The sequence below is a fragment of the Malania oleifera genome, chromosome 11, assembly GCF_029873635.1.
Source record: "Malania oleifera isolate guangnan ecotype guangnan chromosome 11, ASM2987363v1, whole genome shotgun sequence".
Lineage (NCBI taxonomy): Eukaryota > Viridiplantae > Streptophyta > Magnoliopsida > Santalales > Ximeniaceae > Malania > Malania oleifera.
In genome coordinates this window covers 64,192,769-64,206,537 of record NC_080427.1, presented here as the reverse complement: position 1 = coordinate 64,206,537, position 13,769 = coordinate 64,192,769, and the positions used below count along the sequence as shown (strand labels likewise).

At 36.3% G+C, this 13,769-nt stretch overlaps 1 pseudogene; it reads right to left on the bottom strand.

Annotated features, from left to right (window-relative positions):
* Nucleotides 1–8,250: 8,250 nt before the first annotated feature.
* Nucleotides 8,251–12,421, bottom strand: LOC131167575 (uncharacterized; annotated as a pseudogene).
* Between the last annotated feature and the right edge of the window lie 1,348 nt (nt 12,422–13,769).

Below are 13,769 nucleotides of genomic sequence, written 5' to 3'. Positions count from 1 at the left end.
AATTAATTAATTGATAAATAATATTATTTATTATTATTATTATTTTACTTTTTTTTTCCGGATTATTACATTCTTCCCTCCTCTAAAGAATTTCGTTAATGTAACGCCCCGAACCCTTAAACACAACTTCGTTGCGTTATACCTGATAATATCTTGATAGATCCTAATCTATAACATACATAATCTCCATATAACATATACCATAATACCAAAGTTTTCTATTTTCTATCTATAAATCCATAAAAACTAACCATCACCTGCATTTCCATAAATACATACATCTCCAAAACATTTCAGTATGTTCACAAACATTCCTTTCATAATTCACTTAAAACATAAGGATATAAAACATAAATTTTACACATTCCAAAATTAACATAGAAATATACCCTTTTCTTTTTCTATTCCCCAATAATGCTATAAAAATATTGAGCTCTTAAAGCTCGATCTCGAGGAAATCCTGAAAAAGATAAATTCATATTCGGGTGAGACACATCTTAGTAAAGAAAGAAACAATATATTAAAATAGTGTGCGACCAATATTAGTTTATAAATATCATTTTAAAAACATTTGCAAAACGTTATCATAAACACTAAAATCATTCTCTGAGCCTAATTAAACACATGCAAAAGTTTTAAACCACGAGATTACCCAAGGATAGGGGTAATTACTTACCCATACAAGTAGCACCCCTCTACTCTGATATCTAGGCAACCCAAAGGTCGCAGCTAAAGCGTACCAGGGCACTCACCTTACTCAGTAAGCCCCCAAGTGATAAATTGATCTCGTACTCACACAGTTCATACAAAAGTTTATCGGTAAAGGATCCCAAGAATAAGGAAATCTATCCGCCCATACAAGTAGTTTCCCTCTACCCTAACACATTATGCAGCCTACTGCTACACCTGATACAACCAGGGCACTTGCCTTTCTCAGCAAGCCCTCAGGCGAAGAGTTTGCCTTGCCCAAATGTAACATGTTCTACTAGCATAGGTACTGCTAATACCATAATACATTACTCTTTCTGTCATTATTCAATTATACACAACTGTTCATATTCATAGCTTAACATTGCATTGCATTTCACTTTAAGTGACTCTTTCCTATTTTACATTGTTCTCATTTTACATTTCATTTCCATTTCATTCATTTCCTTTTTCATCTCATTTCATTTCATACCCAGCATCTTTCAGCTATTTTACCCAACATCTTCAACTGTTTTACCCAACATTTTTCAACTGTTACATATTTACCCAGCCACTTTCAGCTGTTTTACCTAGCATGTTTCAGCTGTTACACATTTACCCAGCCACTTTCAACTGTTTTACCCAGCATATTTCAGCTATCATACATTTATCCAGCCATTTTCAGCTGTTTTACCCAACATATTTCAGTTATTTTACCCAGCATATTTCAGTTGTTTACTCATCATATTTAAGCTATTTACATGGTTACATTAACACATATAAGCAGCATATTTCATTTAACATTTTCATATTCAGTTCATTCCCTGTATATTATGCATCTCAAACATATAAGATATTTCCGCACAACATTCCTATTTACTCATGTCACATAATTTAGCAATAAAATTCATACATTACCTGAAAATAAGCCAACCCACAATTAACATTCATATACTAGAAAAATATTTTTAATTTCTTGCATAATTATTCTGAGAAAAATATTTCACTTTCATCAGTTCAATTTCATATATACATATATAATAAACAGTCCTAAATTTAGGAAAAACATAATTTAAATGGTTGGCATTTTAAACCCATACAGAAAATTTACACGTACATATAACACAATTTATTTTTCTTTTAATTCATAAAAATTCTGATTTAATATATATTTTTCCCTTTACCTGGTTTCTTGAACTACGCCAATAGGGACCCCAAAAAGATGCTTGCAGCGCTCACCCGAACCTTGAATCAAAAATCCTAATTCCATTAAATTAATCCTAAATAAAATATTATTTTAATATTTCCTAGGGTCATAAATTCTAAATAAATAAATATACCCTTAAATTTAACCAAATTACAAAATTTCCCAAATCTCACTCTCATTTTAGAGTAGGGCCTAGAAAACCTCAATTGGAACTTTACTTATGTCAAAATGATGACGATCACAACTAGGACCCCATGGTGGTGCCTGGTCGTCGATTCAACAGTAGATTTAACCAGAAATTGAGAAATTAGGGAAAATATACCTTTCCCTAGGAATGGTGCCTATGCTGCTCCCACGACAAATCTGTTCTAGTAGAAATGTCGGCGGCGGAGTTAGGAATCCAATGGCACCTTCTGTTTTTCAATCGGCGCTCGTTAGGTCGAAGAACTTGAGGAGAGAGAGAGACGGAGACAAAGACGACGGAGAGTGAGACGAACTGAAAGAAGGAGAGAGCGTGAGGCTTCTGCTTCTGCACGTCCAATTTTAAAATTGGATCCAGCTTCTTTAGGAAGCTTTAAGGTAATATGTTATATATGTCTCAAGGTAATATGTTATATATATCCACAAGCTTATATATAATATAATAAACTTACATATATATGTAACTTATATTATATTAATCTTATATATATATATATATACATATATCTTTATGCCAATTAGTTTTTTTTTTACTATTCCTTTTATTTGTTTATTTCTTTAATTAGTTTAATAATATTTAATTAATTATTTGATTAATAATGTTATTTATTATTATTATTATTTTTATTATTATACTTTTTTTTTTCCATATTTTTACAGGTGTGACCCGACCATGCAAAGTGAGGAAAAAGTGAATGGGGCGGATGCTAGGTTTGTGGAGGGTTTTGGGAGGATTGGAAATTAAAAATAGAAATAAAGGGAATATTTAGGGTTATTACAGCGGGAGGCCGTGTGCAAGGAGACAAAAGGAGGATTGGGGACTATTATTCTTATTGAGGAGGCCACACCCAGCAAAAGAGAGTTGGAAAAATTTTATTTTTGGTGGGAGACTTACAGAGGGGCATGGGAGCCTTGGAGGCCGGCACTGGATATATTTCTTTCGGGTGGTCTCTCTCTTGTTAGCTTCTTGGAGGTAGCCAGGGAAGTCTTTTGGGAGGCTTTTGTAAGGGCCATGCTGCATTGAAAAACAATACCAACAACAGCAAAGGAGAGTTGGTGGCACGCAGAAAATTTACAGCTTTCGGAATCAGAAGGCGGCGAATAATGGTGGTGTTTGGGGTGCTTGTGACGCGCGACGATGGTACTAAGAGTGTTGATTTTTCCTCCACGCTCTAAATAGAAGAAAACATGGTGAAATTTTTTATTTTGGATTTAACTTTGGGAATGAACTAAATTTTTGTATCCTAGGAAAACGATGTAGCCCAGTTTTGAACTATGCTTGCTCGTTGATGCTAATTTGAAGTAGTTTTCTTTAATGTTTGTTTGAGTTATTCTGCGCTTAATGTTTTTAATTAACTGACCATTAATTAAATGATATTAGTTTCATGATTTGCTACTGAAAGGGGGGATTATAGGATAGATCTTGGGTAATTCAGCGTAGGTAAATATATAGATCGAAAGACTTGTATGAACCTACATAGCATTAAAAATCAAGGGTCTTATTGCATTCTTACGTTATGAATTTGCATAATGTAATGTTAAATAATAAATAAGAATAAGTTCTGATTGACTATCGAAAGAGGCTTTTGGAAAAATTGGCGATTTGCTAACAAACAGAGAAAACGAAGTTGAATTAGCTAGATGAGTAAAGCATAGTGAGAAATTAGGTGAAATCAGTTTCCTAGAAGTTTTCACCCTCAGTAATTTGATACGTGGTAGTCAGTTTTCTTTTCCCTTGAGCAGTTTATTTAAAGTTGCCTTATTTCAATTTCGCAGTTTAAAATTATTAATCTTTCCAAATAAAATCAAAGTTAGTATAATTTCGGTACTTGGTAAATGCTTGTCATTTTATTTTTTTCATCGTTGTCCAATTCCCAAGCGTAGGAAAATTCCATTGTCAAGCATAGTAAATCTTGGAGTCCCAAGGTCATTTCCACAGGGATTCAATTGGTAAGTTTAAGAGTTCATACGTCACAAATTAATTCAGAGTGAGAGGTGTGAGGATTGATTTTAATGAATACAACTGTCACTTGATTATAACAATTTAATTAAAGGGTTAGGCTTTAGATTTCATCCTAATCTCATCATTGGTAATCAAATCTCATCTTTATAACTCAACCAACATCAATATACTTATTGAACTTGATCGGAAAATATATCGCTTGAAATGCATAGGTTTGACAAAAATTGTTGAATAATGTCAAATGAAAATATTTTAGCAAACTTTTAGAATGTAAGAACAAAAAGCATTGGTTGTGTCAAGATTTAACTTGTCTACAATCAATCAAGAAGTTTGCAAAACCAAAAGTTTTTAGAAAAAGATCATTGAACATTAACCAATCTTAAACATAAAATACTTGAAGACTGAGATGAGAATTACCAATAATAAGATGTAGGACTCCACCCTTAGCCTAAATTGAAATTTAGTTGGCCATTAGAATGAAAAGAAGAAATACTTAAATTAAAAACTTCTGAATGTTTACAAGGAAATGAGAGAGAGAATACAAGAAAAATGAGGTAGCTCTCTAAGGCTAACACAGGCCTCTTTTTATAGGTTGAAAAACTACTACTTCCACTCCAAAACCTAACACAATTTATTAGTTACACCCCTATACCTACCTCAAACACCTTCACCTACCAAAAACACCTTCACCTACCAAAATGGTAGTTGCACTCCTTGTGATGTTGAAATTTATTGTTTAATCTCGTCACCTTTCTTCTAACTCATGTTTGGAAGGCTAAACATTGTAATTCAGACTTTCTCGTGAAATGCAAATTTGTAGGTCTTGAAGTATTCTTTGAAATTCAACCAAGTTTGCATAAATTGGACAACCGAGTCAAAAGTTATGACCGATTTACCAAAACAGCGCAAAACTGCTACATTACTTCAATTAACCCCAATTAAAGCACTATTGGATGTTATTCAATTCTTCCAAACATCCTTTCTCACTTCACAAATTAGTACTTTGAGTCCTTAAAGTCTTTGCAGCCAATCCATACTCCACCCGAGGGCTAATCAATTATTTATTGCAATTTACCTACAAATCACAAAAATCACACATAAGTTCTATATGCATATTACGTAGATGATTTACTTATTTCTGTGCACTAAGATGGCGTATAAATGTTCATAAATATGCAATATTATGTACTAATCACACCCCCCAACTTGCACATTGCTAGTCCCTAGCAAATATTTTAAAGAAAACTTCAAATAAAGTTCAAAATTGGAAAATAAAGCCACTTTCGTTGGGAAACACGATTGCATTTAGCGCATGCAACAAGCCTTTAAATCCCTAGGTTCCCCCTAGTGGATGAGTTAAGTCTCGTGAGAGCTTGTAGAGATGCTACCCACAAACATCATTCATGCTGTGAAAATAAAATAACAATGACTATAATAAAAATAAAAGTAAAAAAAAACAAAATAAAATAAAGTAAACTACTACTACCTTAAAACTTAAAACAAGAACTCCCTCATCAACTTATGAATTTTAAACTAGTCCAATAAATAGAATGCTCAATTAATTAATTTACTTATAAGTAATACAAAGTTTTAGAGAAAAACTCAAATGCATCAATCCAACTCTCAATGTGTAAGTGAATTTAGCCATTGAAAATAATCCAAGTTATCCAAATGCAGATGAATTTAGATCATTCCATTTTTGAGTTTTGACTTCAATACCTGACCATGGTGTCTCTCAGAAATAAAATCTCTCATTGAAAATAGGGTAAACATCCACCCAAGAGCTCATGTGAACAAGAGTATTTGACTAGCAATTTCAAGTATAATTCACATGAATAGAAAAACGGCACAGATGGAAACAAGTCTCGAAAACTGAGTAATGAATTATAATCTTGATAGGTGGCATGTTAGTGGCACATGATTCATTAAAATTATTCAACATTGAAACACACGGCAATTCATAGAATCAAAAAGGACTTTCATTGGTTGTAATGTAATTCAGGTAAGAAGGAAAGGGGATCAAAATTGTGATGGTTTTCAATGTGGCTTAGGATACTACCCATGACCATCACAAATTCTAACCTATCCAAACACAGTTAAATACCCAAACATAAAATGGGATTGAAGAAAACACACCATACAAGGTTGTAAACCTCAATCTTTAAGAAGTTATTGCTCGAGAGGGCTACAAAATGGGGCATTAAATATGGCACCAACATGCTAATAATAAAGGGTATGCCCTGAGTTTTTTTTTTTTTTTTTTTTTGTTTTTTGTTTTGTTTTGTTTTGTTTTTTTTAGAATGAACCCAGTCCTATGTTCCTTCAACGTTTACAAGCCACTGCCAACATTGCCAACCCTTGAACAATATTTACCCACAAAAGATTTCCCTAAGCTGGCCAAGAATGGGGAAAACACTAACAGCTCAAAAACAGGGTACAAATGATATTGAAAGTTAGAAGAATTAAGGCTCGAATTTTCGAGAGGGCCTAAGATCATGTTCTATAAATTGCCACAATTCAGTATTGAATAATAATAAGGCTTAAATATATGTCACTAACAGTGGAAAATTTATGTATTGAATTAAAATTACCCCCAATTGAAAGATAGGCACAAATATGACAAGAAGGTTTAAGTCTCCACTTGATTTGTAAGGACCTCATTCACAAGCATTAATAACTCAAATATGTTTCTAATGGCTTGTAGATGTGCACGAGTGAGATGCCAAATTGATGATTAAGCATGTCTCAAAACAAAGTATTACACTAAGTCTATGAATCACATAAGAGCATACTAGAAATCAAACAGAGTTTAAATTCACTCATCAAAAAGTTTTCTCTCTTTCTCACTCTTTTTTCAATATATATATATATATATATATATATAACTGATATCTTCACACCCCCCAACTTAAATTATGCATTGCCCTCAATGTATATAGATGAAATAAGAAGAAAAGATTAGGGAGAGTAAGGAGAAGGTATCACCTTGAGAATGAGTCTACAACATATCTGTAATTAATGGGTAAGAAAAAGGACAAAACACCAAAATCAAAGTAAATGTCTGGGCTGCGCACACCGGTAATCTTATCCTGACAACAAATTTGAGAACTAGGAAGGAATGCCTTTATTTGATGGGATTTTTCTCTAGCCTTCCAGACCTGAATGATCTACCTGCAACCAACACAGACAGTAGGATAAGAAGATAGGTTGTCTGCCCTTTCAAAAAAAAAATCTGGAAAATGAGAAGTAATGGTGCTTATAAATGGAAGTGAATGCACAAGGGTTAGGCACTGAAGACATCCGTTTGATCTTGCAGTCCAAAATTTCCTAGCTTCTTTTAAAGGCTCTCAATAATCCCCATGGCGGGATCATCATCCAACCCAATTCCGAATCTGAATGTGGCACCAGATGTGACGACCAGTCCTAATGAGCTACTAAGATATATCCCTGGTCTATATTATTTTTCACCTCAGCTCCAAGGTGATGTGATGAAAACTGAAATGGTAATGGCCACAATGTCTGATACAAGTGCAGCTTCCCATGCGATTTCTCCGAGTGCTCAGGTGATCACGTCGATATCTCACTTGACCCAACGTCTGCAGAGTCGGAACACTACTGTGAACCGCCTCCAAAATGAGATTGCCTTTCTGCAGCAGAAATCCCAAGAAGACCTACAAAAAGTAAAAGACTTGCGGCAAGAAAATAAGGAGCTGAAGCTAGAGGTCAATGAGCTAAGGAGGCTGGTGGAAAATTACTCCAATGATCTTGCGCCTAGGGTAGTAGGGCTGGAGGAAAGTCAGGAGCATTTCCAGAAGGAACATAAATGGCTCAAAGCCATGGTGCAAGGAAAGGGCAAGACCTCTTGCTTTTCAACTTGAGGGGGGAGGCATGACAAAGATTCGGTCTAAGGGTCTTTTCTCTTTTTCCTTTTTTTTTTTTATTTTGAAAATAATAGATCGAGTACCACAGTGTGTAAACCTCTCCCCCCAACTTGAAATGTACATTGTCCTTATTGTCCAAAGTGATGGCATGATGCAAGCCTGCAAAAAGGGGTTAAAAAGAACATGGGAGAACAAGAATAGTTAAAATAAAAGAGAAGAAAGAGAAAAAAAATAAATAAATAAAGATACGAGAACATAAAAATAAAATAAAGAAAGTGAAATATATACAAGACTACAAGACTAAATGTGGTCTAAGTTGAGGGGTAGTCCTGGTAAACAGGATCCACCATTTCCTCTCCAGTGTTAACACGAGGGAAATCTTCCAAAAGTGGTTTTAGACGTTGCCCATTTACCTTGAAAACATTACCATCTTTGGGATTTTCAATATCCACAGTGCCATGAGGGTAAACCGCCCTTACTATGTACAGACCTATCCAACGGGATCTTAGCTTACCTGGAAACAAGTGAAGCCTAGAATTGTACAATAAGACCTTTTGGTTAGGTTCAAATTGTCTCCTCATAATATGTTCATCATGAAAACCCTTTACCTTCTCTTTATAAATTCTAGAGTTCTCATAAGCATCTCTTCTTAATTCTTCAAGTTCATTTAACTGCAAATGACGATGGTCACCAACCATTCCAAGATTGGAATTCAAAGTTTTAATGGCCCAGTAGGCTCTATGTTCCATTTCCACAGGTAAATGGCAAGCCTTACCATAAACTAGCCTATAAGGAGACATACCCAAAATGGTTTTGAAAGCAGTGCGGTATGCCCAAAGCGCATCAACCAATCTCAAGGACCAGTCTTTACGATTCGGGTTTACCATTTTTTCAAGGATAATTTTAATCTCCCTATTAGTCAATTCTGCTTGCCCATTAGTTTGCGGGTGATAGGCTGTTGAAACTTTATGGGCGGTACCATATTTTTTCATTAAAGTTTCAAAAGATCTATTACAAAAATGTAAGTCGTCATCACTAATGATTGCTTTAGGCATCCCAAAACAAGATAAAAAATTTTCTTTTAAAAACTTTATCACCACCTTGTGATCGTTAGTTCTCGTTAGAATAGCCTCTACCCATTTGGATACATAGTCCACCGCTAAAAGAATGTACAGATAGCCAAAGGAGGAGGGGAAAGGACCCATAAAATCGATGCCCCAACAATCAAAAATTTCAATAATCAAAATAGGGTTTAAGGGCATCATATTTCTATGTGTAATCCCTCCTAACCTTTGGCATCTATCGCACCGTTTGCAAAATTCATGAACATCTTTAAAAAGAGTGGGTCAGTAAAAACCACTTTGTAAAATTTTTGCGGTGGTTTTTCTTGAAGAGAAATGCCCACCACAGGCTCCACTATGACAGAATGAGATGACACCTTGAGTCTCTTCATTTGACACACATCTTCTCAAAATCTGGTCTGGACAATATTTAAACAAGTATGGGTCATCATAAAACAACCGCTTGACTTCAGCCAGAAATTTTTTTCTATCTTGGGCATTCCAATGTGATGGAAGTTGCCCAGATACGAGATAGTTAACAATGTCGGCGTACCAAGGTAGGTTCGCCACAAGGAATAGTTGTTCATCCGGGAAACTATCTCTGATAGGGATGTGCTGTAGAGGGTTATCAAATACCAGTCGAGACAAGTGATCAGCCACAACATTTTCAACTTCTTTCTTGTCTTTAATAATTAAATCAAATTCTTGAAGGAGCAAGATAAACCGGATAAGCCTTGGCTTAGCATCCTGCTTAGAGAGCAAATACTTGAACGCAGCATGATCTGTAAAAACAACAATAGGTGAACCAATGAGATATGACCGAAACTTGTCCAGTGCAAAAACTATTGCTAGTAATTCCTTTTCTGTGGTGGTGTAATTCATTTGTGCATCATTAAGAGTTCTACTAGCATAGTACACCACACAAGGTTTATTATCTCTCCTCTGCCCTAGCACCGCTCCAATGGCATAATCACTTGCATCGCACATAAGTTCAAAAGGCATGTTCCAATCTGTGGTTGCATAATAGGCAGAGAAATTAACATTTTTTTCAGTTTTGAAAAAGCCGCTTCATATGCATTTGTCCACTCGAATGGAACATCCTTAGCAAGAAGGTTGCACAAAGGACGTGCAATGGCACTGAAATCTTTTATAAACCTTCTATAAAACCCTACGTGTCCAAGAAAGGACCGCACATCCTTGATGCAAGTTGGTGTAGGCAAATTTGAAATAATTTCTACCTTGGACTTGTCTACTTCTATCCCCTTAGCAGAAACAATGTGGCCCAACACAATACCTTGTGTCACCATAAAGTGACATTTTTCCCAATTTAAGACGAGATTTTTCTCCTCACATCTAGTGAGGACACAACCTAAATTTCCCAGGCATCCCTCAAATGTGGCACCGAAAATAGAGAAGTCATCCATGAAGACTTCCACAATTTCCTCAACCATGTCACTGAAGATACCATCATGCACTGTTGAAAAGTTCCTGGTGCATTACACAATCCAAAGGGCATTCTCTTGTAAGCAAATGTGCCAAAAGGACAAGTGAATGTAGTTTTTTATTGGTCCTATAAGGCAATCTCAATCTGATTGTAACTAGAATACCCATCCAAAAAACAGTAGAAAGAGTGACCAGCCACTCTCTCTAGGACCTGGTCCAAAAACGGAAGCGGGAAATGATCCTTCCTAGTGTAAGAGTTCAATTTTCTGTAATCAATGCACACACGCCAACCCGTTTGAATACGAGTTGGAATTGACTCATCATTCTCATCAACAATCACAGTCACTCCCGACTTCTTTGGTACCACTTGAGTGGGACTAACCCACTTGCTATTAGCGATGGGGTAAATGATACCTACATCCAAAAGCTTCAATACTTCCTTCCTAACTACCTCTTTCATTATAAGGTTCAATCTATGCTGTGGTTAGCGAGATGGTTTGGCATCTTCCTCAAGGTAAATCCTATGTGTGCAAACCAAGGGGCTAATACCTTTGATATCAGCTATGCTCCATCCTATAGCACTCCTATGGGATCTCAACAAGTCTAACAATTTGGCCTCTTAGGCTTCCTCTAATGTAGAGGATATCACCACAGGGTAAGTCTCTCCCTCAGCCAAAAAAGAATATTTTAAATGTGGTGGCAATGGTTTTAGCTCAGGCTTGGGTGGTTGGACATGAGATGGTAAAATTTTAGTCTCAGAAGGAGTTAACTCCTCAAATCTTGGAATCCAACCATGAACTTCAAAGACCTCAACTATATTGAGAAGAGAGCGGAAGTGCTCCGCTTTGGGGTTCTCAACACAATCATCCTCCACAACATTTACCAGGCATGCTTCAAGAGGGTCTTCATAAGAGAAGGCATCCAAGTGTTTCTGCGAAATAGCATCAATGCTATTAGCTTCAAACACATCACCATCATCCCCAACTTGCTTCATGACATTAAAAATGTTATGTTCAGCAGTCATGTTCCCAAATGAGATTTTCATTAAACCATTCCTGTATTGGATGTTAGCATTGCTCGTAGCAACGAATGGTCTACCAAGGATAATAGGAATGTGGGAATTTTTGGTCACCACTTGTTGAGTATCCAGTACCACAAAATCAACAGGGTAAAAGAATTGATCCACTTGTACTAAAACATCCTCCACGACTCCCTTAGGGATCCTAATACTTCTATCTGCCAATTCTAAGGTCAACTTTGTTGGCTTCAACTCTCCCAACCCAAGTTGTTCATATATAGAGTAGAGGAGAAGATTCACACTCGCCCCCAAATCAAGCAAGGCACGCTCGAATTTGAATTCCCCTATCACTATGGAAATGGTCGGGCTCCCAGGGTCTTTGTATTTGGGAGGTGTAGTTGCATTCAGGATTGAGCTCACTTGTTTAGCCAAAAGGACTTTGCTATGCACATTATGCTTTTGCTTCACAGTGCACAGATCCTTTAAAAATTTAGCATATGCAGGTACTTGCTTTATGGCATCAAGCAGAGGTATATTCACCTTCACTTGTTGGAACAATTCAAGCATTTCAACATTACACCTTCCCTTTTGAGGAGCCTTGAGTCTTTGTGGGTACGAAATGACTATTGGATCTTTTGCAACAACTTTCTCACCCTCAATCTCTTGGGGCTTTTGCATCACCTCATTACTCTTAGATTCATGAATAGGCTCTTTGAAAACATTGCTTGAAGAGCCTTCATCATTTCCTTTTGAAATCTCTTTTTGTGGAATTTTTCTTTCAACTTTCTTACCACTTCTAAGGGTAATGGATTTAGCATGCTCCATAGTCACCTCAGAGTCACTAGTACTCGCAATACTATGTTGACCCATTGGATTAGAATGGGGTTGGGATGGAAATTTACCTTTTTCTTGTTGAAGTACCCCAACAGTAGTGTTCAACTTAGTAATTTGAGCTTTCATGTCCCCAATAGATTGAGTGATTTGAGAAATTTATTGACTCGTGTGGGCTATGAATTGTTGCAATTGATCCTCCAGACTTTTTTTATGAGGGGGTTGGTATGGTGGAGCATTTTGTTGCCCTGGAGGGGCATATGCTTGAGGATGATTTTGAGTATACCCTTAAGAACTTTGACTTTGATGAAATTGGGCTCCCTGCCCTTGAAAATTTGGTGGGGCATGGTGATTGAAACTTTGAGTAGGAAATGAAGGATTAGCCACCTCTTGATTCCTCCAACTAAAGTTAGGGTGATTTGACCACCCTTTGTTGTAAGTTTCAGAGTATGGATTGTTGAAGGGCCTTTTGAATTGATTCAACGAATTTACACTTACTTGACCACTAATCACTTCTATCAGAGAGGGAATGGTGGGACACTCACTAGTGGAGTGTTCCTGGGTTTCACAAATTGCACAAACATTTTCCAATCTAGGTCCAGTGGAAACCTCATTTACCCTCTTCATTTGCAAAGCCTCCATTTGCCTTGTGAGGTTTGCAATCTTAACTAACACATCGTCCTTTTCTTTGAGTTGGTACATCCCTCCTCCACTCCAAATACCAGGGTGCCTTGATGTTCCAATGGATTGAGGAGTGCCCCAAGTTTGGGCTCGTTCCGCCAAAACATCAAAGTAATCTAATGCATCCTCAGGTGATTTGTTTAAAAACTCACCATTGCACATCAAGTCTATATACTGGCGATTCTTAGGTGAAAGTCCTTGCATGAAAAAGTTCACAATTTGCCAAGTATCTAGACTATGATGTGGAATGGTTTGTAGAAGCTCCTTGAAGCGTTCCCACACTTGATGAAATTCTTCATTTGGTTTTTCAGAAAAATTTTGAATTTGTTTGGTCAAAGCAATGGTTTTTTGTGTGGGAAAAAACTTCTTCAAGAAGTCTCTTTGCATTTCTTCCCAAGATGTAATAGAATGAGGTTTAAGGGAATATAACCATGACTTAGCTTTTTCCTTTAAAGAAAAAGGGAAAAGCTTAAGTTTAACCATATCTTCAGGGACAACGGGGTTAGTAAGAGTTGAACAAACCTCTTCAAATTCCTTTAGATGTAGGTAAGGGGACTTTGAATCCATCCCATGAAATGTGGGCACCATCTTAATCATTTCAGGTTTCAACACAAAGTGGTGAGCTTGCATTGGTAAACGAATACAAGAGGGATCACTAGACCTTGGAGGATTGAAATAATCTCCTAATGTTCTTGCACGTTGAATGATGGGAACAATAGGGACATTTTGATAATTTAGGGCATTTTGAAAATTTTGAAAATTTTGAAATTGTTGTGCCCCCATTCCTTCTTGGTCT